We start from the raw sequence: 27,283 nt of genomic DNA on the forward strand, positions 1-27,283 counted from the left end.
CTAACGCTAGCTTATTCTCCTTCAAATCTTATGTAAAGCTTTTACAGGAGAATACATCTGTGATACGGTCTTTGGCTTGGTTGGTTGTTTTTTTTTTTTAATATGAATAAACTGGAAGATTGTCAGTGTCTTTTGCAGATTATCTGTGTTCCAGCTTCACTTACAGGAAAATGCAAAGTCGATTAAACCCCACCAAGTGTAATAAATATGTTTTTTGATTCTGTCAGCATGGCTAAAGATGAAAGCTAATGGCAAATCCATAATACAGTCAGACAGATCAAATGATCTATCAATCTATAAGCTTGCATTCATGACAGATAAATGCTCTTATTTTTACAGCATGCCCCAGTTAGTCCAGCATGAACTTGGTGAGTTAACTTCGTAGGATGCTTGCATGTAGGAAGTTTGCTTTTTACACTAGGATTGCAAATGCTAAAAGTTCCATTTCTTCAGTCTGTGAACTGTTCCCTTCATTGATCACCGCTCAGCTCAGTCCCCCAGCAGCTCTCAGACGTATCCCACTCCTTGTTCCCCGCTGCAACCTCCTTGTGTTCCTCTTCCAAATCTTCCACTTCTTCACACTAGCAGCCTCTTTCTCCTAAGTTATTTGTACACTGTAAGACACTTTGGATGGCCTTAGCATTTCTGTAGCTTTTTTTTTTTTTTCCTTTTTTCTTTCATTCTACCTGACTGTGCTGACAACAGAGAGGAGACTTCTGGGGTGGTCAGCCCTACCACGGCTGGCTGCTGAGAACAGCAATTGCAGTAGAATCCTGGCTTTGCCTCTGTGCTGTTGTCACTCTTTGCAGGGATAAGCTGGTCCCAAGCAGACACTGTGAAGCAATGCAACCTCCTTCTGTATTTTGTGGGATTATTCTGGATGGCACTAGAAGAGCTGAGAGGCTCAAGTGTTTTCAGTGAGGACAGACTTTTTAAAGGCTTCAGTCACTGGTCTCTTAAGAAGGTTTTCCTGAGTATGCATAAGCGGTGATTATGTTGAAGGGCTGGTAACAGCCCAGCTTCAGGATATTCTCAGAGGTTTAGAAAAGTCTCGACCAAAAGACTCTTGTGCTCACTCTTAGTGTCCTGCTTCAAAGCATAAGCAACTGCCATTGCTTTTTGAAGAAAAGCTTGCTAGAATTTTTTTTTAAATGGCAAAGCAGCAGTCCTTCCATCTCCATTTGTACTTCTTACACAATTCCTGGCTGAAACTTTCTCACACTCAGCACACTCTTGGCTCACCTTAACTTGAGCCTCAAGCAGACCACACCCTACATTTCCATTCAACTAGGGCTCAAGAGAGCCAGATGTTTGACAAATTTAGCAACAGGCACCACTGAAAGGGTCTCTTACACTGAGAGAAAACGCATACATTTTTCAAGCTGAATTCAAGAATTTGTTTCAATTCCTGAGTCAACATGAGACCTTTGACTGGCTCCAGTGGTTCATTGAATCAGGAGCATTATAGACTCAAACTATGAGTTCTCTTGTACCAACAGACTGCTTTGAGCTATGACTGTAATCACAGGGAATAAAACACTGTGTAATGCCATGGCCAAATTAAGGACCAGTGAAAGAGACTCTGTTTGTGTCATCATAGTTAGCTTGTTGATGGACCTGGCCCATTGTTAGCATTAAAACCTTTTTGTTCTCTTGTTCCAGCTATTCAGAATTATTCATTCATCCTGAATGAATATTTTGTACTTAAACTGAATTTTAGGACCTTATTTAGAAACACTTAAGATCTTAAATTAGAGTGTAATGTGGGAAGGCATAGAAATGAAATACAAAGATCCATAATTTTTCAAGTGGAAAAATTAAATTCCTCCTTCCTTCCCTCTCTTATTTGATGCATCTAGTACAAAGTATATTGAATTTGAATAGGTGTAGTAAGAAAGTCAGAGAGCTTTAATAGATATCTGCATGTGATGTAGAGCTGGGTCTTGTCTTCAGGTATATGGACACACCTGCATTCATCGTCTGGGGCAGGAGTTTATCTGACACATATGCAAGTGAACTAATCAATTTTCCCAGGCGCATGCTGGTGCCCCGGAGTGACTGCTGCAAGTGTGGGTAGGCCCCCATTGTAAACGTATTGAATAAAGGAACAAACAGATCTGCAAAATGAACACATGGACCATAATAACATGAGTATTCGAGGTCCATATAAGTACACCAATTGATTATTTTCATTTCTGCTAGAAAGTGCAAACTTTCTCTGTTGATACTTAAATGTCTACAAGACTAACTTATGAGTTTTTTCCTGTTCATCTCTTGCATCTCAGGACCCACAGAGAAGAAATTAAAAACTCATCAGCTGGCCGGCACGGTGGCTCAGAGCTTTGATGCTTTCAGCTGTTAAGCCTGCTGTTTCAGAGAATCCATTTTCAGCTCCTAGATCTGCTGCTCAAATCAATGTGCTGATGTCTGGTTGGAAGCAATACAGTTCCAGACAGGGTTAGCAATTTATAAAATTTCCATCAGCCTAAGAGTAGCACTGAGCATGTATATGTATGCATTCATATGGGTTTTCTGGCTGCTTTCAGCATTCAGAAAACAATTACGGGAGAGCATTAGCCGTGCTTCAGTGCATACCGTGAGTCTAAAGTGATGGCATGATCTTCACTCAGGGACTGTTACTGTCCTGGATGGCTCAGCAAGGCAGCAGGGAAGTAAACCTGCAACAGACCTCATTTTCCTTTGGTTACTTCTCTTACACTCGGAAATATTTTTTCATGGACTTGTGAACAGCTCTCTCATTTTCACTAGCTGAACTAATAAACAAGAATATTTTGTACTTCACCACCACATACAAATCCCTTTATGACTGGGGATAAGTGTCATCCCTGTATTTTACCAATGAGAAGCTATGGAGAAAACAAAGTATGGTGTAAATCAATGGCAGAAGCAGCAAAGATAATTTCTTTCCCAGTGCCAGAATCTAACTCTCAGAGATCATCAGTGTCTAAGAACAATGAAGGGAACAAGAAACTAGAGGCAGTGGGATATTACCTTCAGTACAGCCCAGTCCATACACAAGAAGTGGTTCCTGAGTGGTTCTTGTCATAAGACTGATATGACTGTAAAAAGTAGACACCATTTAGGGTACCAAAATTCCTTTTCAGGGCTTCATTATCCAAAGCTTTTTTTTTTTTCCCCCCCCAAAACATTCTTTTTACAAATGTTGCCTTACTTAAATTAGACCACTGTAGCCACAATGCTAACCCTTTACAAAGCTATTTGTCCAGAAAGGTGATGAATTTCAGTGGGGAAGTGACTGCATAGCCAGTAGCAGAACCAAGAGTCAAGAGCTCTACAACATTAGATCAGAATGACTCAAAATGCCCTGAATAATCTTTTGTTTTGTTTTGTTTATGAGAAAGAGAAAATCCTGGCATTTTCTATGGAGGTGTCCTTCAGCATTTTTTGACTTTATGACAACCTCTAATTTAAAGACTGACTTCCCCAAATTTCTTAGGAAAACTCATGTACACTCCATATGTCCTGCAGTCAACTCATTAAAAACCATGAGAATTTTTTTAATTTGCTTTGGGCTTACAATATGATAGACAAAATCCACTTCCATTTGTTGGAAGGGCACCAGTCTAGTAAATAAAACAGTACACTGAAACTTGGTTTCAGTCTCATCTCTGTCTTTGGCTCACCTCTTTGCGCCTATATAAAATAGGGATAACATTACTTTCTGACCTTGCGGTTTTGTCCTAAGAATTAATGTTTGTAATGTGCTATATACTCCTCCAGTGAATAGTATAGCCTTATCAGTGAGTACACTCTGTTCTTCTTTGCATGGAGGTAAATTAGGTATGCCTCTGGTGGCAGCAGAAATTTGGCCCCGCTGGATAACAACATTAATCCCATCTTCTCCAAGCTTCAGCCAGATTTCATTCAGCTGGCGACATCCCTCAGACCTAACTTCAACATTGTGACTTATCTTGTAAGGAAAGATTTCTTCCTGGGTTGTGAGAGACTATGTTGGTAGGTTGAGCAAGAACTGGGAGCACACACCCTGGTACTCTCTCCTGCACCATTACACCTCCTGCACCCTCTGAACGGATTGATGGAAGAGCAATTAAACAAGGCATGTGGGGTCATCTCTGCTGCTAGCATGTAGAGAAAAAGTCATAAGCTAGCCATCTTCCCAGGGCTCCCTATCATTTCTAGGCACATGTAAGTTCCTTCATAGGATTTTGAGAGCAGCTGGGTCTGGGTCCTGCTCCAACATGCTTTCTGGAGAGCCTTTCTAATGGCTGTAGGGGAGTGTAGCGTGGCCAGCTGAAATACGAGGGTGTCAACAACCTCCATTGAGTTGAGTCTAAATTACCCTGGGACAGAGCCACTGGCTTAGACAGACAGCATGTAGGCAGTGGTGCTTGGCAGGCTGACACTGCTTTCTGAAGCCAGCCTTCATCTTGCGGCCATAAGCAGGGTGTTTCTGGGAAGTCCTCTTCACTGTACTGAAAATAGCAGCCTATAGCTCAGGGTGGAGCCCACAATGTGCTGGGGGATCTGGACACCGAGGAAGCCCTCTCCCCAGACAACCCTTAGTCTGTGACCCCCCTATCATGACAAGCATCAGCTAAAACCTCAGCACACACCATTCTGGCAAGCATGAGTTATTATTGATATTAATTATTCCTATAGTTCAATTTTATTTAATAACTGACTTGCATCTATGTTCACATTACTGTCCCCTTACTCCAACACTTAAACACACTCAAAGGGCATACTATAAATACATTTAATACTTCCACAAATGCAAATGCTTTTGTTTGTTTTTCGATGTTTACTTGCTTGACTGGACTGTTCCACTTGAGCCTCATATCCTAGTTAGTTACAACGGATTGCGAAGTGGGATTCATGCCTGGGTAAAGATAGTCTGCTTGCTTTACAACACCAAGATAAATGCCGGTCTGAAGCACCGTCATGAGGTCAATCAGGTCTAAGATTTTAAACACCGAAAGATTTACAATCCCATTTTGACAGCCCCTCCGCTCCTCCTCCCCTTTCCCCCAGCAATAAGACTCATTTAAAGCTTTAAAATGTGGGAAGCAGAAAAGGAGTCATTAATTTTACTTACACAACAGCACTCGCACTTGTAAGGTTTTGACAGCTTCACTAAACCCAAAGGAATTCAGATAGCTAGAGCAAATGAATGCGTACCAATACTTGTATTGAAAGGAGGTAGTTTTCAGGGCTGAACACATATTTTCTTCCTACAGGAAGCTGACAGTGATGAGAGTATGTAGGATGTTTTACTACTGCATTCACGTGATGCTACTTAATGTTGTTTTTCCTCCTCTTCAGCATATTCTCTTTGTGTTTCTGAAATCAATAGAACTGCAGCAAGCCAACAGATTATTTCAATATTTCTTAGGATGCTCTGCCCTTACCACCATACTTAGTACCTATGGATTTTGGTAAGGCAGATAGACTTCTTAAATGTTATATTTGCTACTTAGAAAGTTCACTTGTTGACTGTGTCTTTTTGGGTATGAGAAATCCAATTGCAGAAAGCTAAACATATACTATAGAGCTGAATGCTTTTGGAAACAAATACTGTGGGATTTTATTTTTTTATCACTGTCATGATTTTGGATGGAAAATGGAAAACTTGCAATGAATTCATAATAGGCCATTGCATTTCCATTTGAGACAGAAGGAACGTGCTTACTTCTTCAAAAGGGAAGACAGATGAAGGCAGGCAAGCTGCAGAATAAAACAAGAATTAAGTGGTAGCTGCTTGCTGATCATTGTTCTGCTATCTGTCCATTATCTGTCTGGGTGTAGGTAGTAAATACCACAAATTTAAATAAAACCCATTACTCACACTCACTTACAGACGTGATGATAGGAGTTGCTTGACAGATCTTACACAGGAAACTTGGATGTAATTGAGCCCGTTGCCGTGTTGATTCTTCTCCAGCAAAATCCTCTACCTGTGCAGGAATATTTTAAGACCTCACTAAATTTGAAATGGTGACAGAGTGTTAGGATTTTTCGTTTATTTGTTTTTTTGTATCATTATTGGGTCTCTACAATAACAGATGGTGAAATCTCTCCTGAATAAGCCAAATGCCAGTGCTTTTTCTTACAGGATGTCATGCAAAAGCATTAACAGCTTGGCTCCTATTAGTACTAGAAACTGATGGGCCTGCTCCAGTGCCTTTTAAAGTTCCTGGGTGTCTTTGGATCAGCTCCTTGACACATCTGAATGAGGCAGACAATCTGCTTTAAAAACTTCCTTATTCCCAGAGTTTCTGTTGGACATGCTTGTAAACAAGCTAATAATGTCTCTTTCAACAACACTTGTTTCTATAATACACAGGCTCCCTTATACATGAGTTGCAAGTAAATTTAAAATACCCTTTTGCTTTTCCTTCTTGGCTGAGGGACTGCTTGTTTCTGAGATGGCCAGTGCTGGTGGTTTGGGTCCACTGGCAACAAAGACCTATAAGGTTACAGCTGACAGAGATTAGAGGGGTGACAATCGTCTTGACCAGGTTTGTCTTTTCTTCATCCTTTCCCTGTGTCTCTTGCTGTGCCATATTGAAGGAACATGGTTTAATGGCTGTAGAGGGATATTTAGAGCTATGTCATGCTCCTAGAGCTGTCTTAATTCACTCTTTTCTCTCATTGTGATTAACTTAATGAGATGATGATCAGGAAATCTCAACTGAATTCACAGTTCTGGGTCGAGTGTGACTGTAGGCACATTTCTTCATCCTTATAAGTCCCATATTCCCCACTGGTGATAAGAGACAAGTTGAAGTCCTTCCATCACGCTGATGAGCTTTCAGACTAAGTTTGAGTAAATTTATAAAGTCCATAAATTCAATATTTTTTCTATTTATATCTACCTGCATGTCATGTTAAAATTCTATCTTATTTCCAAGCATACATATCTATTTATGATCACCTGTTTCATTAGATTACTTTTGTGACTTATGGACCAAAAGGTCTTAGGAGATACATTGCTTAGAACACAACTGTGAAATAAATGAATGGAAGAGTATATAGATATCTCAAATTTGTAAAAATTAGCAGCATTTGGCCATAGAAGAGAAGCCAGCCTGGTGGTATACTGAGCATGGTGTGCCTGCAGCTGGTGGGGAGGGACAAGATGATGGCTGGATTAGTCCCGAGGCACCTTCCTCAGAGCTGCAGGGAAGTGGTTGGAGGCACTTCTGTAGTCCATGGCATTGATCCCTCTCTGCATGTATTCTGTCCTTCACAAAAAGCTTGCATGTACTTAACTTGCTGCTTCTTAGATACCATCAGAGGAGGAAGAACTGATGGTGGTCCCCAAACAAAGAAGATTTTTCATTGTTGAATGTTTGGTCTGAACATATGCCAAACTGGGAGCAGGTTTGAATCTTCCCCCTTTGCACTTAAAGAAAAAGGCAGATAAGTGCTTCTCATCCCCTCCCTGCTTCCTTAGATGAGATACCTGAATTTGTCACAAATATTGTTGTGTAAGTATTGTGTAAGTATAAGTAGGAGTCCTGACAAGGCAAACCCCTCACTGCAGTAGGCTTTATACAAACACGCACTGAGAAGGAGTCCTTCCCTCTTTATCTCTGGCATTGTCTGTGCTGGATAACAGTCAATAGCTGGCAGTGGACATGGAGTGACACAGTAACAAGAGGGACTAGATATCTGCAGACTTGGTATGGCCCTAGTTATGTACAGATGTTCGTGGGTTTGGGCTTTCAGTTCTCTAGGCCCCTTTCTTTTACAGAGGGGTAAGCCTTGAATTTATCCACTTTGGCACTTTCCTTGAGAGAGGAGACAGCAGAGGGACAGAGGAAAGAAAGAAGGGGATTCATATGAAATGTCTTCAAGGAGACTAAATTTCTTTTGACTGCTGCCTGTGGAGTTTCCATATTTATTAGGAAGGAAATCATGCTCAGCAATTGTCATTGCATCCCAGAGAAGTGCTGCATCCATTTGAAGGTACATATTGTGTGAAAGCTCACTGTCTCTCAGACATGACATGTGACAGTTGAAATCATTTGGGATGCTCCAGTTAAAGGACTTGAGGACCAAATTCCCAGGGGTTGTGGACAGTTTCTGTACATAAAACTCTCTTTGACTATAAAGCGCATTTTTCAAAAGCATTCAAAATCTGTTTTACCTGCGCTCATAGAGTTAATTCTGCTTGCTTTAGATCACCCAAATAGCCCTTCATTACACCTGATCCAGTTTGTCTGCAATTATCGTAGCAAATAGGATGGGTCATGGACCACTCTCTGGTCCGGATACCATCTGGCACAAGTGTGTTGTGCCCTTACAGCTAAAATCTCTGGCACTCCATATCTGGATGGTTACATCCCAGGGCTCTGTTGTGAATGCTGCTGGGGCTGAGACAGTCTCCAGCCTCTTCCCGGATGTTGTCTTGGGAGAGTTATCTTGGCCAAAACTCAAGGGCCGGGGATTGTGTTAGCAATTAAGTGATATGGATGATCGTATTCTGGTGTCTGTCACTGTTTAAGAGCTATAGTTGCAACCTTCAAGCTCCTCTGTCATGAATATGGATGATCAGAACCATGCACAGTCCTTCAGACGAGGAGCTGTACAGTAGCGTCAATAGCTATGTCTAGTCTCATAAATTAAATTTACGTGGGACCGTTCTCAGGCAATGAGATCATTATGCCCATAGTGGTGTGCACGCATACAGCTAACGTCTCTCAGCCTCTAAAACAGGGTGCCCACATTGAAACTGTATATGGTGACTGGTCCCCACTATGTGCTAAGTCCTAAGCCATGTCTAGGAATTATATGGGACAGTGTCATGTCCCAAAAGAACTCCATGACTCAGGTCAGAACTATGCCAGGGACCATTCCAGCAATTTCTCAGCATGGGCAATAAAATGATATTGTCTTGGACTTTTCACTGGCACTGTTTAGCTTATTAGTAATACACAAAGATAGTCCTCACTACTTCTGCTAGAGAAATCTTGCCTGATGCATCCTAGCACTGAATTTGCTTTGCTAATAGATGCATCAAGATTGTTCCTGAGCATCCTCTCCTGGATGAGAAAACTCATGTGTCTCTTCCTAAGAGGTCTCCAGTGTTAAGCTTCCAGGTGCTAACAGAAATTCCTCATACTTTCCTCAAGCTGAAAGCTCCTTTGCTGAAAGTAACAGTGGAAACTGCTTTGATGCATTCAGTACCCAATCAGTGAATACAACTTCCAGGGTATAGACAGAAAGGGTATTTTCTGTAGATGCAAGGTGGTGTTGGTGCCATTGCACAGGATACCATTTAAAACTTGTGTATATTCCATGTATTATTGTGAAAATAATAATTGAAACAGGAATAAGTGGAGAAAAGGACTACAACAATAACCGGGGGACAGGTGAGCCTGTTTTAAGGGAGGAGAGCAATGTGGCTTCACTTATTTAGCTGAGTAAAAGGAAAGCTGAATTTTTTGACAGCTACTCATGGGCACCTCAGAGGGCTGAGTACTCAGGAGGGAGGAGACTAAAAGGCATTTCTGGCACAAGAACAAATGGCTGTAACCTCGTCCTGAATAAACGGGCATTGGAAATTATAAAGAAGTTTCTAAACAGCAGAGAAATGAAGTTTTGGAAAAGCCTTCTGACAGCAGAAATAACAGACAAAGAAATCAAAATTGAAGAAGGAGCTTAAGATAATCCATGGGAGGGATTATATAACCTGATGGCTCATGACAGTAGGAACTGAAGTCAGTGACAAAGAAGTCCCTTCAAGACCTGTCTCTGATGATCTGAAAAGTATCTAAGGAGACCATGTCCCATTGATGTGCAATGACAGAGAAGGTGGAAACCGAGTCTCAGTCTCTTCAGGGCTAAAGGCAGGATGATATCCTTGAGCAGCATTCCTGCCATTCCATATAAGAGCAGAAGAGCCTAGGAGTAGCTTGTGTAGAGACACACACGGTAACTTGACGTAACATAGTTGGGGAAGAATGATCTGAAAGAATTATTTATCCTAATCTGTGTTTGCAGTATCTTTTGTCCTGGGTATGTTATAAGCATGAGAAATAAATAGGCAGATATCTAGATATAAATTTTAAATCCATCAGATCTTAAATTCAAGAGCTTTTGTATCCAAATGGCTGCTCCATGCCCTAAATTCTCTGAGCTGTGCTTAATTCTTGCAGCACATAAGGCATGTAAAAACCACCCACCCACTACTTCAGAGCCATTTTTCTTCATCTAAATGAAATTTCTTTAGTTCCATTCATCTTTACAGCTCATTCAACAGGTCCCTCTGCAGCAGAGAAGGGAAGCATGTTTCAATGTGCTAATCCAGCTCGGAGATGGATTAATTGACTCATAGGCCCCTCTGATCACTAGCCAGATGTCTCTCCCCGGCTGGCAAGCCTTACTAATTTTCTTGTTGTTGTTGTTGTTGTTGTTAATTCCGGGTTTCCAGCCAGCGGGGGCCCTTCTCCACACAATCAAGGGCAACGTGCCCTCTGCCGACATTTTGTATTCTTTGGCCTGCTTTCCCTTGGGCAAAGATATTCAGCTATAAACCTCCTCTCCTGGCTCTTCGTCATCTGGCCTGTGGCCCTGGAGAGAAGTCTCCTGGTGCAGTTGCACTTGCGTGTCTGGCATGTTGGTCTACCACAGGACAGTGCTGTCCACGCTCGGGGTGGGTGATGGCAGCATATGGGGCCTGCAGTGCCAATTTCAAGAAGTGGTCCAAAATTTCAGGTCTGTGAATTGAATTTTTGGAACAAAAGAGACTCTTACAAGAGTTAGAAACAGTTCCTTCACCAGGCTGTGCGCTATGAAATGACGTGAGAGCAAACTCTCAAGAGTGCTTAGAAGGACTGAGCATGAGTAGACCAGTCAGGACACTAAATCAATGTAACGTAAAAGATGGTTAAAAGATGGGATGTGTGAGCACTCCAGGCTCCACTCCCGATTCTGTCATTGGCCTCGATGTCTTGAGCAAGACACTTCACTTCTCTGATATTTCTATTTTCTGACCTAACAGAAGTTTAATGTTAACCTTTCTTTAAAGATATCTGCTAATGAGCAAGACACTGTGTGAATGAAGTATCACTTGCATCACTGGACATACAGCCATGTATTTTCAGTGTGAAGGATTCTGCAGTGGCTTGCAGTGATTTGGTTAAACTGTGTTGTTGCCGAATGGAAAGGTGCCGATTTAGGCCAGACTATAGAACATCATTTGCTTTTTCCCAGTGTCTTCGGTGATTGCCTTGAATAGAAACTTAATCTACAAGGATTCATCTGGATAGTGCAACCTTTATTCACCTTGGCAGTGACTTCCTCACACAAGTCATGGGGGGTAAGTGGTCACTGAGGGAGCACAGCTGAGAGTACTGGCAGCAACAGGAATATTTGAAGACTTGGACTGTTTAACACTAAGACCCTGGGGTCCTTCTATACATATAACTGAATCATCCTCATGGTTTCTGAATTATAAAGGTGGAACCCTGGTTTTCTAGTTTCTCACTAATGGGAGTAATTCATCCCAAGCTGTAAAAAAAAATGAATTCCTGAATTATATGAACCTTTTCCCTTTCCCTTTCCCCTTCCCCTTCCCCTTTCCCCTTCCCCTTCCCCTTTCCCTTTCCCCTTCCCTGACAGAAAGCAGTTCCCCAGAATAGGGAAAAAAACCCCACACCAAACAAAAAAACCCACTTCTTGACTGCACAGTTGTTTTTTTCATTAGAAAAGAAGTTGCAAATGTTTTTTCATGACAAGATCAAGAAGTGCACAGCTTGAGGAGAGAAGTAAGAAGTTCATCTAAAGTGTGAACATACGAGTTCAGCTGCATTTGCTACGGACAAAACACTTCCTACTCCAACTAAAATTGGGGAGGAGGTCATTCCTTCAACATCAGAGCAGTTGCTTACAATTCATAGGGGTGTAAGTAAGAAGAGAATCTCACTCTTGCAATTTAGTATCTTTGGTCTTTTTTAGCTTAGGTACGTGCCTTGTATAAATCTCACCACTAATTTCCTCCCACATTAAGCATAGCTCCGGGGAACTTGTTTTACAGGGAACTGAAGGCTTCGACCTTTGATCACTGTAACCTGACTTCTCACAACCCTGAAAACAAGCGTCTAAAAAAATGAAATGTGAACAACATGCACCATCAATATCAATTACTGCCTTGTTATGTGGTAAATTTTCCCCACAGGGGGTGAGCAAATCACTTGATGTATTTGGCAAAGGGCTTGATTCTCCTCCTCACTTGCAGTGATGTGATGCTGACATCTCTCTGTACACTTCAGTGGGGTGCAAAGTGGAGTAAGGGAGTGCAGAGTCAGACCCAAAGCCTGTGCGAGTGCAGAGAAAAGCTGTCTCTGTCAAGAGAGGGTTTATGCAGTCTGAACGGCGAGCTGCGATCTTTGAAGAAAAGACTTCAAAGAAAAGAGGAGAAAAGAAACAATGTCTAATCTTCATACAAATGTGCTCAGGGGTCTCTGAAACTCAGAAGCTTCCAAGATTTAAGAATTAATTATCACTTGCCAGAAGCAAGCTTTATTCACAGGTAACGGTTACAGCAATCCGAGTCCTTTAGGTGTAAACTTCATGGAATTATATTGAACTGATTAAAGCTCAGTAAATCACCATGTTTCCCTTTGGTGTACTTGCACACTTTCCAAATGTTTGATGTTATCCTTAGCACTGTTTATGCGGGATATATGACAGCAGCTCCCAAAACTTCATCTTTCAAAGGAGATGCACTTGGAAATATTTTGGTACAGGCATTGTGACTTGCAGGTTTGCACTAAAGCATGCAACAAAGTGGTCCAGCTTCTCAGTTCCTGTAGAGCTACGCAGCCCTGTTGGCTTCTATTTACTGCAGCAAAAGACAAGACTCTAAATCATTTGTCAGCTCCACAGCTGTAAAAATAGCGAGGATCACTGTGAATGACTAAAAGCAAAGCACTGCTGTTCTGATTCCTATTAGCAGAACGGTGTGTGTAAAATGTCCCTCAGGCCAGCTGAGGTATTCTGGATATCTCAACACCTCACAGGCTTTATTGTATTTGTCCTTACAATACCCTTTTGAGTAAGCACTCCTGTTATATCCATTTTACGCTTGAAGTTTGAAACCTAAGGAGGTGATATGACCCATTGTTGCAGGGCAAGTTAGTGGTGAAATCAGGAATTAAACTTTTAAATATCTGGAGGACACAGTTATATGATGGAGTTATTGTGCTCGAGAAAGTGAATGATTTATTGTGAATGTCTGACCAGAGACATACTCAGGCCATAGTAACGTGTAGTTTAAATCCTGCATTTACCGCAAGCTGAAGGTGTGAACCCAGCTGGCTGGTGTGCTCAGCTGCTGCACAGAAACACATTAAACCTCAAGAACTTGATTGTGCATCCCAGCCCTCTCCTCTATAAAGCACTATCTGTCTTTCATCTTTCAGACTGAAGTGAAACCAGCTGCTGCAGAAGCTCATGAGAGAGCTGTACCGCTGCAAGGAACCAGTTTCCTGACACGAGCAAGGGTCTTCAGACCCAGAGCAGCTATATCTGATATACAATTAAAAAAAAATGCCTCTCTCAAAATGTCAGCGAGCCAAGGTACCCGCACAGAACAGAAAAGGAATGAAAGAGCCACTTTGAAAGAATAAATCTCTCTGGCAGGATTGCAATTGCTTCATTTTGTGTTTATAGCCATATGACTTTTGAGGTTAGCTGGAATTAATCTTGATATTTGCCCACCAGCAGTCAGGAGGCATCTGCCACTGTTGTCTCCCCATACACATGAATACTTTGGATCCTCATACCAGACCCAACCACTGTGCACCACCAGCATCGCCAAAGAGATGGCAAACATAGATCTGTCGCTGCTTGGGAGTTGCTGGCCATGACGGAGGATCTAAATAACACAGGGGCATTGCGTTATCCCATGTTAGCATCCAGAAGGATGCAAAGGACAGAGTTTGACCCTGGTGTTGTATTACAGGCAGGGCTGTGGGTGTTTGTTTTCAAAGGAAATTTTCTTCTGTGAACATTCAGAAAAATCCCAGGCAGTCTCCTCTCAGTGACTGTTGCATCTCCCAAGACAACAAAACCGAAGGTAACTGGAGTTGCCTCTCCCTCCAAATGGGAAATGTTGATATTTCAAGTATTTGTTTAACTGCGGATAGTTGACACAGCTTGTGAGAAATTATTCTGGGAGGAAAGGAAACCTCCCAAACTCCTCCGCTTCCTTTGCCCCCGGCTCCTCTCGGCTCCTGCTGGGTGCTCTGAATCACCCCACCAGGAATGTCCCTGCCCCAGAGCGGGGTCCTCCACCCCTTCCTTGGGGTTAATGTTTTCCTGCAGCCATCCCCTCCCGCCAGAGCCGGGGATTGAGGGCCACGCAGTGAGCGGGTGCTCAGCAGCAATAAAGGGGTTCGGCTCTCATTGGGGCCAAGCTGCGACACCGCAGCCCAGATGGGGTGAATCCGGCAGACTGGCCCCGAGTGACTTAGTACCAAAACAGGCAATCTTGTACCGAGTTAGTTTTGCCCGGTGGGGGATATTTGCTGTGTTTGTTGTAAGAATTTGGTATCACTTATCACATGTTTGTTATAATGCGTTGCCTGAGGCATAATTAAATTCAAAGGGCATGCCTGTGTTGAAAGGGAGGGTTGCAATTTGTTGGTGTTCAGATTTTTCATTAAAAACCAAGCAGTTTTCCTGACTGGCAGGAACAATGGTTACAGAACAAAAATGCTATTTAAAAAAAAAAAAAAGACTGCAAAGGCGCTTTTTTTTTTTTTTAACAACTACCTGCCTGACATTTCCACACCAACTTGGAATAAAGCCCAGCATTTAAAAATAGCGGGATTGTAACAGAAAGATAAGGCAAAGAGAAGAAAGCCTTGATGTAGAGAAAGGTCTGGTAGGTAATAGGTATAGCTTATATATGTGTGTGTGTGTATATATATATATCTACATGCACAAATATCTATATCTATACATGTGTGTATGTATGTGTTTCATCTCCAGAAAAGAAATTTGCCTTTTCTGCTGAAGTTTCCCTGAAAGCTCAGTTAATTAGTTCTCATAACACCCATGGAGGCAGACATTAGTATCATCCTTATCTGCAGATGACAAGATAGGAAAGAGCACAGAGAGAAGGAAACACAGAGAGATTAAAGGATTTCTACTACAGTAAATTCAGCGTTGAGCTAGGAATCTGGTCCAGCAGGCAAAATCCTAACTGTATTAAAAGCAATGGGAGACTAGCTTAAGAGATGCCTGGATCTGGCAATTTTACCTGCTTTGTTCAAACCTATCTGATCTGTTCACAGTTACGTGTGTCCTGATGATGCTTTCAGAAGAAAATTGCACCTCTGACTGTCTGCAGATCCTGGTCAAATCTCAGCCAGGTCCCTCAGTCCCAGAACTTCAAAACAGGGGCTGAATCTTTCTTGGAGGGACTCTGTACCATACATTTACATATATCTCAAAAAATAGTCTGGAGTGATAAGTGTAGTAATTTAAAATCTTCCTAAATTGAGTACTATATTCTCCCAGGCCACCAGGGTCACAGGAACCGAAATTTTGTATCCTTTGTTGCTATATTCCAGAGCACAGTACTATCAAGAAATGGCTGGAGGGTTTCAGCTAAACAGATGAGCTACATTTAAAATAGGTTCGGCAAAACTAGCTCATTAAAGAAAAAAAAATGTCCTCATTTTATATTGGCTTTCTTGCCTTCTTGCTTATATACCCGTTACAGGGAAATATTTTCATGTTATTAGAGTATTTTCAGCTCTTCTTTTTAAGCTCACTTCATTAATGTTGGTAGAACACTTTGAAGTAGAAAATGTAAGTGCTAAGTAGTATCACTGACACACTTTCAAGGCAATGCTTTTGCCTTCCCAGAGGTCATGTGTAGCAAATGTGTCACACCTGCAAATGTGCATAAATTGCTGCTGGCAGTAGAGGGCCAGATTTCCCTCAAAACTGTTGCAGCAGCTGTATGCAAGCGCCTGGAAGAGGATTCCTCTTTTCAGCAGGGGTCTGCCAGCGACAACCTTGCTGTGAGGAACTCGGCAGTGAAGCAGCTGTGGGGCAGGACTCCACTGTCTGATGCTTCTTATCTGCTGGACAAAAATCCCCTAAACTGATCTGAAAGTCACCCAATGCCTCCTTCAGTGTTTGGCACCAAATCTCCAAAGTGTCTTATTTCTCAACAAGAGTGTGATGGTCTGAGGAGTGCTGGGAGGAGCACAACGCATACTGGGTTACGTGGGAGAGGAAGGACTGCTGGGGTGGGCAGCAGAGGCACCTGCTGTAGCCTCCTCGAACACGGGGACTGCTTCATAGAGCTTGTCCACTGCTGCAGCGCTGCGCCGTTCATCACCGGGCTTTACTGCTTGCTTGCCTCCAGCCTGCAGGATGACAGGGCAGGAGACAGGTTGCCAACTCCTGAGACAAGGGCTTATCCATGGAGGGTGCTCTCTACAAGAGAGTCCTATGGCCTGTTTGGGAAGTCTGCAACATCCAGTTGAATTCTGAAAATCTGTTCCTGCAACTGCGCCCCTGCTACCTGTATCCCTTCCCCATCACCCCCCTGGGGTGTGGGCACGCAGGAGGGATCCTGTCTGTTGACCTCAGGGTAGGATTTGGACATACACACTGCTGCTCGCAAAGTGGGAAGCTGTCATGGCGCTGTACAACAGCCCTCCTGCTAAACTACTATAACGCAGCCGCCCCGCTTGCCCGCAGCTGTGATTTATTACCTTGTCGTATTTCAAAAGCTAAAGAAGGTTGAGCTTGGTCAGTGCTTAGATGGAGAAGTCTCCAAGGAAAACACAAGAGCTAGAGGAAATGCTCCCTGAGTCAGAGCTGGGGCAATAATCCACAATGGTGTTAAAGATGTTGCTTTTGGACTGATTGTAAAATCAATGTATTGGCCACTGGTTGTCTGTGGGGAGGGAATGTAATACCTAACGTGACTGGACAATAGCTGCCAGGTATTTCTTTTCCTACAAGGGTCAGCTCTACAGCAGGTGTAAATTGGATGAACCAAAGATGATGAATACAGTTGATTGCTTTCTCTGCTGTGTCCTGTTATATGGATTTAGAGGCTTGGTTGTTTTTCTTTGTTCTCTTCCTTTGTATGTTACATAATTCCATAAATGGTACAGAAACGCACAAAATACAAGAACAGGGAAACATTTAGTGACTTTTTTTTTTTTTTCCTAATAAAGCTTCCAGCTTCTGGAAATCCACAGCTTAAATATCCCCTTAAAGATATTTCTGCTTGAGACTATTGGTTATGTGGACTTGATTTTTCCCTCATCATTCCCACAGAGCTATCTGAAAGCACAGGCTGCTCACCACAGTTTGCAAGGTTGGATCCATTTTCTACCACCTTCTTATATGGGGTGACAGCTCTGTGTCTGACCCTCAAAGATAACCAGCCGCATCTGTTCCCATTAGCTCTTTAGATGTTGTGGTTAAGATCCTGGATTCTGCCTGCCGGAGCCCTGGGACAGTGCATTTTTCCACAATGAAGTGTGTGTGCTGATTAGTCATTACATAGTTTGTTTGAAACAGTGCCAGTCAAGGAACATACACTTTTCCCGGCTGCTAGGCAAGCTACATGCATGTAATAAAAGACACAATCCCTTTTGTAATTGCAAAAAGTATATTAAAAGAACAATGATCTGAATTTAAAGAGATAATGAAAATGAGCAATTTCATCCATGCGCCAATCTGGCCCCTCTGGTTTCTAAACAAATACTTTTTCTTCTTCTATCCTCCATTTGTAGCACAAAAAGAAACATTTTCCCATGGGACCCTGGAATTCAGATCCAAAAGTGGTGTTTTCATCTCCTATTTATGTGTTTCTGGTTTAAAAACTTGCAAATTTGAAGTAGGAAAAGTGATAAATAATCCCATTCTAAAATCTGCAAAGCAATTGGAGCATCTCTTTCCACTCTGTTATTTTATGTGGTCACTTCAAGAATGAACCAAGTAGACACCTTTGAGGACGGCAGGGTGTTTAAGAACCACCGCTGCAAACATTCTGTGACTGTAGTAATTAACTGTGGCTCTCCGCTGGGAAAACGAAGCCTTGATAAGCACATTACAAAACCATTGTTGAGAGTACCAGTGCTTTGAAGAGAGCATTGAAAGGAATTTTGCTTCAAAATATAAGAAAGTATGTAATGTGAGATTTCTCAAAGGAGAAGATTATGCTTTATTTGGGCTTCTCTATCCAGGCTGAGAAGCAGAATGTGAGAATACTTCACAACTTATTTAGGAACACAGACATTTGCTGGCTGGACTGCACCCAAGTCCAATCTACTTCAGCATCTTGTGTCAGAGAGTGGCCAGCACCAGATGCTGCAGAGGAAGGTACAAGAGAATTGTAGAGGTTATATTTTTACAAGTGGGGGAAACATCTTCCTAATTTCCAGTTATTGCTGCTGCTATTATGTGTAGATTTAATTTCTATCTACAGGAAAAAAAATAAACAGAGAGGTACCTATTTCAGACATTAGATATCATTGTCTAAAGCATAAATTGCTTCCTCCCAGTCATACATTGAATGACTACAATCAAGCCAAAAACCTGAATTCCACCCGTGCAGTTAGTTATTCCAGCGCATGTGCCCAGTATAGAATCCCATACTCTGCTTCAGCTCACCGACATAGAAATGGCAACTGACCTTGGCCACACAGCAATCAAGGCAAATGGGATTTTGCCCTGTGGTTCTGAACGAGGTGCAGGCCTTTTTCTCACTGTCACACCAGCAGATCAACACGAAAGCCCCCCCAGCCCTCGCAGAGGGGACACAGAGGTGTGTTCCGTCCCCCCTCCACAGGCTGGTACCCTTTTGATGGGGGTCCTTACTGACACTGGCTTCCTGTGGGCATGTTGTTTCCTCTCTTTGTGCTGCCTCTACAGAGCAGAGATACTGACAATTGCCTTCTTTGAAAAGCAGTCTGATTGATAGCTGTGGCTAAAAAATAACCGTAGAAAGTAACAGAAGAGATTGTTTTTTAGGATTATCAGCTCCACCACTGAAATTGCTTGAAACCACCCACAAATCTCTTCTTTAGACAGAGAAGAACACATTCACCTGCATGCAAAGCTTCTTCTTATGTTCCTTCTGCAGAATTAAGCCGAGCCTTTGACTTTTATTTCTTGGCATTGGCTTTTTTGTTATTATTATCATTAAAAAACCACAAACTTAACTGTGGTCAGATCCCTTATTGAGCTGCAGCAGAGGAAGGACATTTGCAGTGGAAATTAATATGACTGGCATGTCTGCCTTGGTTTTGAGGATAGTGTTTTCATGTTCTTTTCCTTTCTTCCCCAGCTTTCTTCTCTTTTGTTTCTGCCTGCCTCTTTCCCATTTCTTTCACGGTCGCTATTTTTGCTCCAAGCAAAGAACTCAGTCATGCTCTCACCCTCTCATGGGCTCTGTGTACACTTGAGGTCAGGCTAGCAAACCTGACTCTCTCTGGAGCCAAACTTTGCGTTCTTCCCTTGCCCTTTTCATACCCCTTGCTTCATCACAGTTTTCTGTCTTCTGTTTCCCAGTTTGTCCCCCATCTTGCCTTGCTCCTGGAGGGCGGCAGCGCCTCGCTGCTAGCACATCTGGCTGGGGCTGGTGTGGGTGCTACCTGGTGGCTCTGAAACAGAGGTCCTGTTGGACACTGTGCCAGTGGTTCCTCTCCCCCCTTACATATTTTATCCATTTCAACCACATGATTTTCAGGGAAAGGGACAGTCTGTTACTCTGTGTCATTACCCACTGTAGCACGACACAACTCCCCTGTGGTTCAAGGTGCCATATGCTTCTTTAATATACACAGTCATTTTCATGTGCCCTCACATTTCTCTGAATTCACTTTGCCCTTCTGACTCTCCTTCCTCCCCTCTCTACTGTTCTTTTAACACTGTCTTCCTTTTTGGCGCTGTGGTCCTTCTTCCTTTTCCCCACGCTCTCCTTGCCCTCCTCCAGGGCTGTGCTGCCAAGCCTTGGGCAGCTGTCCTGGGGTGGAGATGGGACCAGGGCCAGCAAGGGTCTGCCAGGAAGGGTCGAGCCACTTTGACCCCTCTCCCTTCAGAGAGGGAAGGGAAATAAAGAAAAAGAAGAGGCAGAGCTGTCTAGCAAGCTCAGCAGAGGTGACATGGCTTGTAGAAAAAGCTGTGTGAGCAATGGGGAGCAAACCTTGCTGGAAGGAATATTTAACATCTGGCTTGCAAAGCCTCATTCTTTGGAAGTCTACGGTCATTTTATCACTTTCCCTGGCTTCCATTTTCATATCTGCCCTAATCTGTGCATTTACTTTTTTTACCATTTTCTCCAGTTCTGTTCAGCCCTTCTTCCTAAGATTCCCACCAACATGGTCTATGAGCTGCTTCACTCCAACCAATGTTCCTAAAATCCCTTGATTGGGGGGCTCCAATGAGGCAACAATTAATTCCCGTATCTGTAATTTGTTTATCTTCTTCTACAGAGTCTTACAACAAGCCTCGGGAGAGGGATATAAATGATGAATGCAGGTTAATAACATGGGAGTCTGCAGAAAATTGCATTAAGATGGCACAGCAATAATGGGTATAAAAACAACTGAAGCATGTGTTGAAGCCCCTGCTATATCATAATATTTCCACTGGTAATATACATTGTACTTTGTGCTAAAAACTCTGAAATTTTAAAGTGATAAAAAATTAATGCCTCCAAACCGCTACCGAGAAGAAAGAAGGTTGGGCAAATTATTCCCAATTGTTACAATAGGTGAAAAAATAAGCAAAATGGGTGAATTTAGTCCCATTTAATTTTAATCATCCAAAGGACTGGAGCCTAGACAGGTATATCAACAGAGCTCCCTCTCTCATCAGTGCAGAGAGGCAGAGACCTCAAGGGAGACAGATTCATCACAACCCAGGAAAAATGCTTAAAAAGGGAGGAGCTGAAGACCTTGCCTCTCCCTTAGCTGGAGAAGACTAATTAATCTAGTCTCACGTAGACAAATCTCTGACCCCTCCAACTGCTATGCTTTGGAGCTTCCTCCTTCTCCAACACATTTTTTTTTTTTTAAATGACCTCAGTTCACTGTGGGATGACTAGGATTAGCAGAGTTATTTGTGATTGCTGATATCTTGAAATGGAGATGGAACCATTTCTATTTGTTTAATAACACAGAGACAGCTCATGGATTTTTCTAGATGCACTGGAAAGCCTCTGCCAGATGTGAGGTGTTGGAATCAAAGTTACATAGCTGTACCAGATGCTCAGGGTGCTCAACAACCTATATATCATCTTTGTAAACATTTTGTGTACCTGCATGAGCCTAAGGGGAAGGTACTCATGTGAGCTAATATCACAGAGGGGTTTGAGAATAGCTGCCACAAATCTTCAAGCAGACAAACAAACTGGAGAAGGCTTGCCCTCTCATGAACATTTTATTGTTCTGCTTTAACAGGTTGAAAAGAACTGACAAGTGATGTGGGAGGTGATCACACTGATATGAAAAGGGAGATCTGCTTCACTTTGTCCAGTAACGAACCAACAGAATGAGAGCTGGACACCATTTCTGGAGCATAAACTGGACAAATGCATAGGACATTCCACCCAGCAATCACAAACCAGAATACTTTATGTATCAGGACATAGGCATTGTGGAGATGTAGCTGCCAGGGTGACGGGAAAATGATGAGAGCTACCTGCTGAACAGAGAACACAGGTAAGGTTTGTCATCATGGTGAGATATGTTTCTGCTAATATATTTCAGCATAAACAGCACTGATGATGTTCTTGGGAATGACAGCATAAAGATGAAGTGGGTAAATCCTTGGGTTAGAGGTGCATTTGTAGGAAGCCAAGAATGTAAAATTCCACTTCAATGGGATAATGTAGAAGAAAGTGTAATAGCACCTAGGTAAAGAAAAACTTAATCCATATAATTGTCTGCTCTTCCAAAGCCTTAGCCAGAAATCTGTTGGAAACACTGGTTTTCTCTGTGTGGTCTGGTAGCCCAGAGATGGCTTTTAAGGTAATGTTTCTTAATTAATTTTTTTAATGATTTTGGTTTGGTTCCTTTCTGAGAGTTGAGAAATGCCGCAGATATTAAGCAGAGCAGACAACCTCTGATCTCCAATCCGAATAACAGTAAAATTGCAGTTTTCAACCTGTGATCTGTGAATGCACATGGATCCAATTTTCTGACGCCCACGCTTTTCTACTTTTCTGAAAAAAGCAATCCTAATGCCAATAAACTTACAGCAGAATCTCCATCTACAAGGGAATACAGGAAGGGTTCAGCAGCAAGAAAAATCACTGGTACAAAAGGAACATTTTTGAACTCAACACAAGATAAAAGATATCAAGATTCTCATGGCCTTTTTTTTTATATGGAAACACCCTGGTTAATGGAGGACCACCTACATTTGTATCAAGAAAAACTGAAATGCAGAGAAACTAGATGGCAATGGCCATTGACACTGTCAACAGCAATGACAGTCATTGCCCCCAGAAAGTAGCACAGGAAGTGCAGAACTGAAGTCAAACTTGCTAAATTGATCACCAGGAACTGGAGATTTAAACTGTGGCCTAAATCTCCAACATGGTGCATGAGTCACCATTCCTTGCTCTGTGAAATGGGAGACCTGAAATCTTATCATCACCCTTGATGACAGGGGAAAGAAGCCATGGGGTCGGCAAGAGGCAGTTAGGAAGGGGAAACTGCTCATTGCCATTTTTATTGCAACAATATAAACGTAGCACGGGCCTCTGCAAGTTGCTATACAGCTGTTTTTAGATGATCATGGCATGTATTTTAGCATAATGTAAATTTTGGGGTTATTTTATTATACAGCAGGATGACTGGTCTATAGAAGAAGTTCTGCTGGATTTGCCACAGCAATCTGCCAGACAACAACATCGCCAGCCAAGTGTTAAAAATATGAGCGCATTAAAGATATTGAGAATTCCGATTGATCCAGCGCTCTATGCAGATGAGCCTGCAAAGTGCATTTTCTTTTACCTGACTTGAGTTTACTCAGTGGAATAACAGCCTGTGAGCTAAAAATAGCCCATCAGTGGCAAACAACAGCCAGCTTTCTCCTCAGCATTGTCTGAATTCCTCACTTGCTGCATGTTGAGCTGCTGTTTGTTTCTGTGGCAGGTCTGTGCAAAGAATTTATGTTGAATATCCAATGGAGAATTAGCAGGTGGATTGGAGAGCAAAGGTTGTCTGCTCTGCTTGATATCCACTGCGTTTCTCAACTCTCAGAACCAAACCAAACCAAACCAGAAAAATCATCCAGAAAAAAACCTGTTAATTGGCCAGATAAAACCCATGATCTGCAGGAACAACTAGGCAAAATCCACATCTTTGAGTAAATCATGGAGGGGGACATTGAAATTGCAGAGCTCAGATGTATAATACAAGCTATGGATAAGACTTTATGAAATTACAGTCTTTGATGTCTTTTTAATAATCTTTAGCTGCTTGTCAGCCTGTATTTGTGGAAAACATCCTTAACTCTTTCAATTAATTATGCCCTTCTCTTTTTAAAAAGATCAGTAACATCCTTAATATTCTCCTAGGGCTGTTTTGCTTGAATATGACATATTTATTTGCCAAAGACAGATGTCCAGTGTTATGAAATGTCTAGCCTAATATCACACTTTTTTTTTTAACACAACATGACATTAGAACTGAGTAATTTTTAGACATGAGTTCTGTACCTCTAGTCATCTATTGACAGTTGGGATTTATTTTTAAAAAATGTTAACTCTGGACTGGAGCAGTTTAAGAACAGTTTGGACCTAATAATATATGAGTCATAAGGAGAGTTTTTTCCTTGTTCTGTAAGTGTTTTTTAATTGATTTAAGTAGTAACTATGCAGCCTGATGAGACATAAACAAAGATTTATCTGTGAAAACAGCCCTCTTTAGTCTATGTAGCTACATCTATGACCACAAGAAAGTTAGTGCTGGTGGATTTGCGAGTTCAAATGATGCAAAACTATAACTTGGTCTGCTTCCCTGATGTTTATGGTGCTGTAACTCAAACGTTATTCAGTGAAAATCAATGCAGATCCTTCAATTTCATGCTGGAGAGATATTTTCAACTGTATAGACATTAGCAGAAATGGACATTCCTAAACACAGCAGGAACATGCTAACACTAAATTCCAATTTTTGTAATGCAGTCCTAGAGAAATAAAACCAAATCATTAAAATCACCAGTGTAACAGCATCATCCTGGCAGGTCAGTACTAGAGACCAGTACTAGCAGGGCAGGGCTACCTGCAGTCCCAGTGGCTGCCTGTCCTCTAGTCCTCTGTCACCTTAACAGCTACTGACGGAAGGGGATGTGTGTCGGGGTTATAGACCCCTTGATACAAGGACAGAACATGAAGTGATGAAAAGAGGAAAAATTTCCCCAAATCCCTGAACTCCAAAGCATAAATACAACCCAGGCTATAATGACTAAACGATTCAGATGGTGCATCCTCTTGAGGTTCAGCAGGGGAATGTACTTGTAATTGTTGCTATTACCTGGTTATACCACTCAAAGTCAGAAGGACCATCTTGAACTAATAAGTAGGACAATTTGAATACATAGAGCAAAGAACCATATTAACCCAAATCATACCAGGGAAGCGATTCTAATTTTGACTGCAGTGGAGACCCGTCTAACAGTTGATGGATGTTATAATGGTCTTGTCCTGATCCTGTTAATAGTCCTGTCTTTGGGGCCTTAAAGTCAACTGACTTAGAGAGGAGAAAACCAAGTAGGTGGGGAGATCTTTGCAAGATTACAGTACACGGGAATCTCCAGGAAGCTTTGACAGCCCCAGGAAAGACTTCCCCTAGCTCTAATTGAGCCAGCCTCAGAACGAGAGACACTGCAAAGTGCAGCAGGGGAGGAGAAATAAAAGGTAGCTTTGAGGAGGAGAAAGGAGTACACGAGGGAAATCATGAGAATCCACTCCTGGGGGCTATAAGACTGAGATTCATGCTGTTTTATGCAGAAGGGGCAAAGTCTAGCCTTTTATCAGAGAGCTTCAAATGCATGACAGCTTTTAACGGAGAAGACAGCAAAGGCTAAAGAAAGAAAAGAAAGAACTCAACCCACCAGTCACTGAATTTAAACTAAACTAAACTGGTGAACCCTGTCAGGGAATCTGTGCTCAAAAAAGAAATCAGGGGACCCGACATCTCAGGAACTCTTGACTCGAGGAGGAAGAGCAGGTATTTATGATATTGCAAACGCCTCTACACGAAAACCTTGAGTCTAGCAGAAGTCACTTTCTGACAGCATCACTTGGAAGAAAGTGTATTTGCTTTAATTTGTGCAGTGTAACCTCCTCCACACTGAAACCACAGAAGCTTTGAGCTTAATTCAGCTCAGGAAGCAGTGATTTAGTTTAAGAATGTTAAGTTTTTGGCTTAGGAAATTGTTGGTTCAGTCTTTATTATAATCAAGATGAAAGTTATCACACGTGCATGGTATGCCAACTGAAAATAGTTTGTATATTTCAATACTTTAATACTGGACCAGAGTGTTGACACTATCAGATTATTGGAAGAATAACTCAATATTTTCAGAAAAGTCTGAGATACAAATCTTTCAAATCAACAAGATCAAGATGACCAGTGAGCCTAGGCTTGAATGCTTGCCAGGTTTTCTAATACTTTTTTTTCCTCACTTTAGCACAGTTTTCATTTGGCATCCCTGAAGATTATGAATAATTAATTCACAGACTTTAAAGGCATAGGGGCCATAATGGCCTTCCAGCTTGATCTTTCATATAAAGCAAGGAAAAGGACTTCCCTGGATTAATTTCCACGTCAAGTCTAACAGTTTAGCACTAAGAACTTAAGAACCTTTGGACTGGGTTAAAACAATGTCTGTCAATATTCAGACTCTGACAGAGGTCATCAGCGTACACTCAGGGAAGCACAGGTATAACAATGCATATATAGAGTGATCCTATTGTCCTTTGATGTCAAGTTTTAAAAAAAGCTTTGCATGTCTAAAAGTTTCAGATGGCAAAAAATCCCCATCACCATAAGTAAGTTTTTGCTTTTGTGTTTGGTAAAAAAGTTAAATCTCAGTGGAAAGGCAAATTCTGAATTCTGGGAGAGAAAATTCCCTTTGTAAGATAAACTCATCTCCAAATAATAAAGGTTGTATTTTAGGGTCTCAGACACATTTTGCCTTCCTCCTACAGAAGATCTTGTGCTGCAGAGAGATTTCCTTTTTGGAAGATATGCACAGCAGATTCTGTTGGAAATAAATGAGAGAGGACAACCTGGCAAAGACCGGAGAAAAAGCAGCAGCACCAGGTTTTCCTCTCTTGCTAACATGGCATTTTGTTCGAGGTCAGTCACAGAGCAGGCTCTGACTAAAATTATGACTAAAATTTCAACCATGTAAGATGGACAGATAAAACTGAGCGTGGTCTGCTGGAGTCCTACCTTAGACTTTTAGGTGAGATTCTTCCAAGCAAACAGCCAGATTATATGCTCCTACATGTGATCTGGTTATTCAAGGTCCCTTTATAGTCAGGTTATAGAAAAAAAAAATTTTTTTTTGATTGCTCTCTTCCTATAGTAGATGTCTAAAACAGGTCAGCTGAATCACTCCTTAAAAATGTTGTTTTTCTTTTTATCATGAAATAAGATTTTCTAAAGATGTAGACCTCCACACTGTGGCTGTCTCTGTCTTCATGCTATGTCTGCTGAGATAAATCCCACCCTCAGATACTTCTTTTCCTTGATTTGAACAAAGAACAAGGTTGTAGTATGAAATGACTGAAAGAAGTCCCAATTCCTGGGTAGTCACAGAAGTGGTGAAAAATGAAACAATTTGCTACAGGTATTCCTCTTCCCCCCCCCCCCCAAAGTCCACAAGCACTTTCTGACCTGATGAAAGGGAAATTATCTCTCAGAAGGGGAACTGGAAAGAGACTGCTTGGTCTTCCAGATATCTGACTGGGAGTCAAGTCAGTTTTGGTCTTTATAAGAGATGTGAAGCAGATTAAATATTACCTTCAATGTTGGTATTAATCACAAGCAGAAAGATTCAATAGAAATATGTGTATTTGATTAGAAGTGGAAAGGACTACTTGCTTTCTTAGAAAACATTTCTATGTGATGCAAGTCTGAAGTGTTTGAGGTTAAATGCAACTATTTGGTTAACTGCAAGGAGTTTGTAGGGAGACTAAATGGTATGAAGTTCAGACCTAAAGACAAAACGATTAGCATAGTTGTGCAATCAGCTGAGCCTTTACAGT

At 41.8% G+C, this 27,283-nt stretch overlaps 1 protein-coding gene across 4 annotated transcripts in view; it reads right to left on the reverse strand.

The window, feature by feature from the left end:
- GRM3 (glutamate metabotropic receptor 3) overlaps positions 1-27,283 on the reverse strand; it is a 113,319-nt gene that overhangs the window by 68,333 nt on the left and 17,703 nt on the right. The window contains exon 2 of one of the 4 annotated variants that reach the window (XM_054812035.1): positions 5,859-5,957. The exons of 1 other annotated variant lie outside the window; for it this stretch is intronic. The gene's annotated coding sequence lies outside the window, so the exon portion shown is untranslated. Of the gene's footprint in view, positions 1-5,848; positions 5,958-27,283 lie in introns of all 4 variants that reach the window. 2 more of the 4 variants (XM_054812030.1, XM_054812025.1) reach the window with 2 other exon arrangements.

This window comes from Grus americana, chromosome 1 (assembly GCF_028858705.1).
Source record: "Grus americana isolate bGruAme1 chromosome 1, bGruAme1.mat, whole genome shotgun sequence".
Classification (NCBI taxonomy): domain Eukaryota; kingdom Metazoa; phylum Chordata; class Aves; order Gruiformes; family Gruidae; genus Grus; species Grus americana.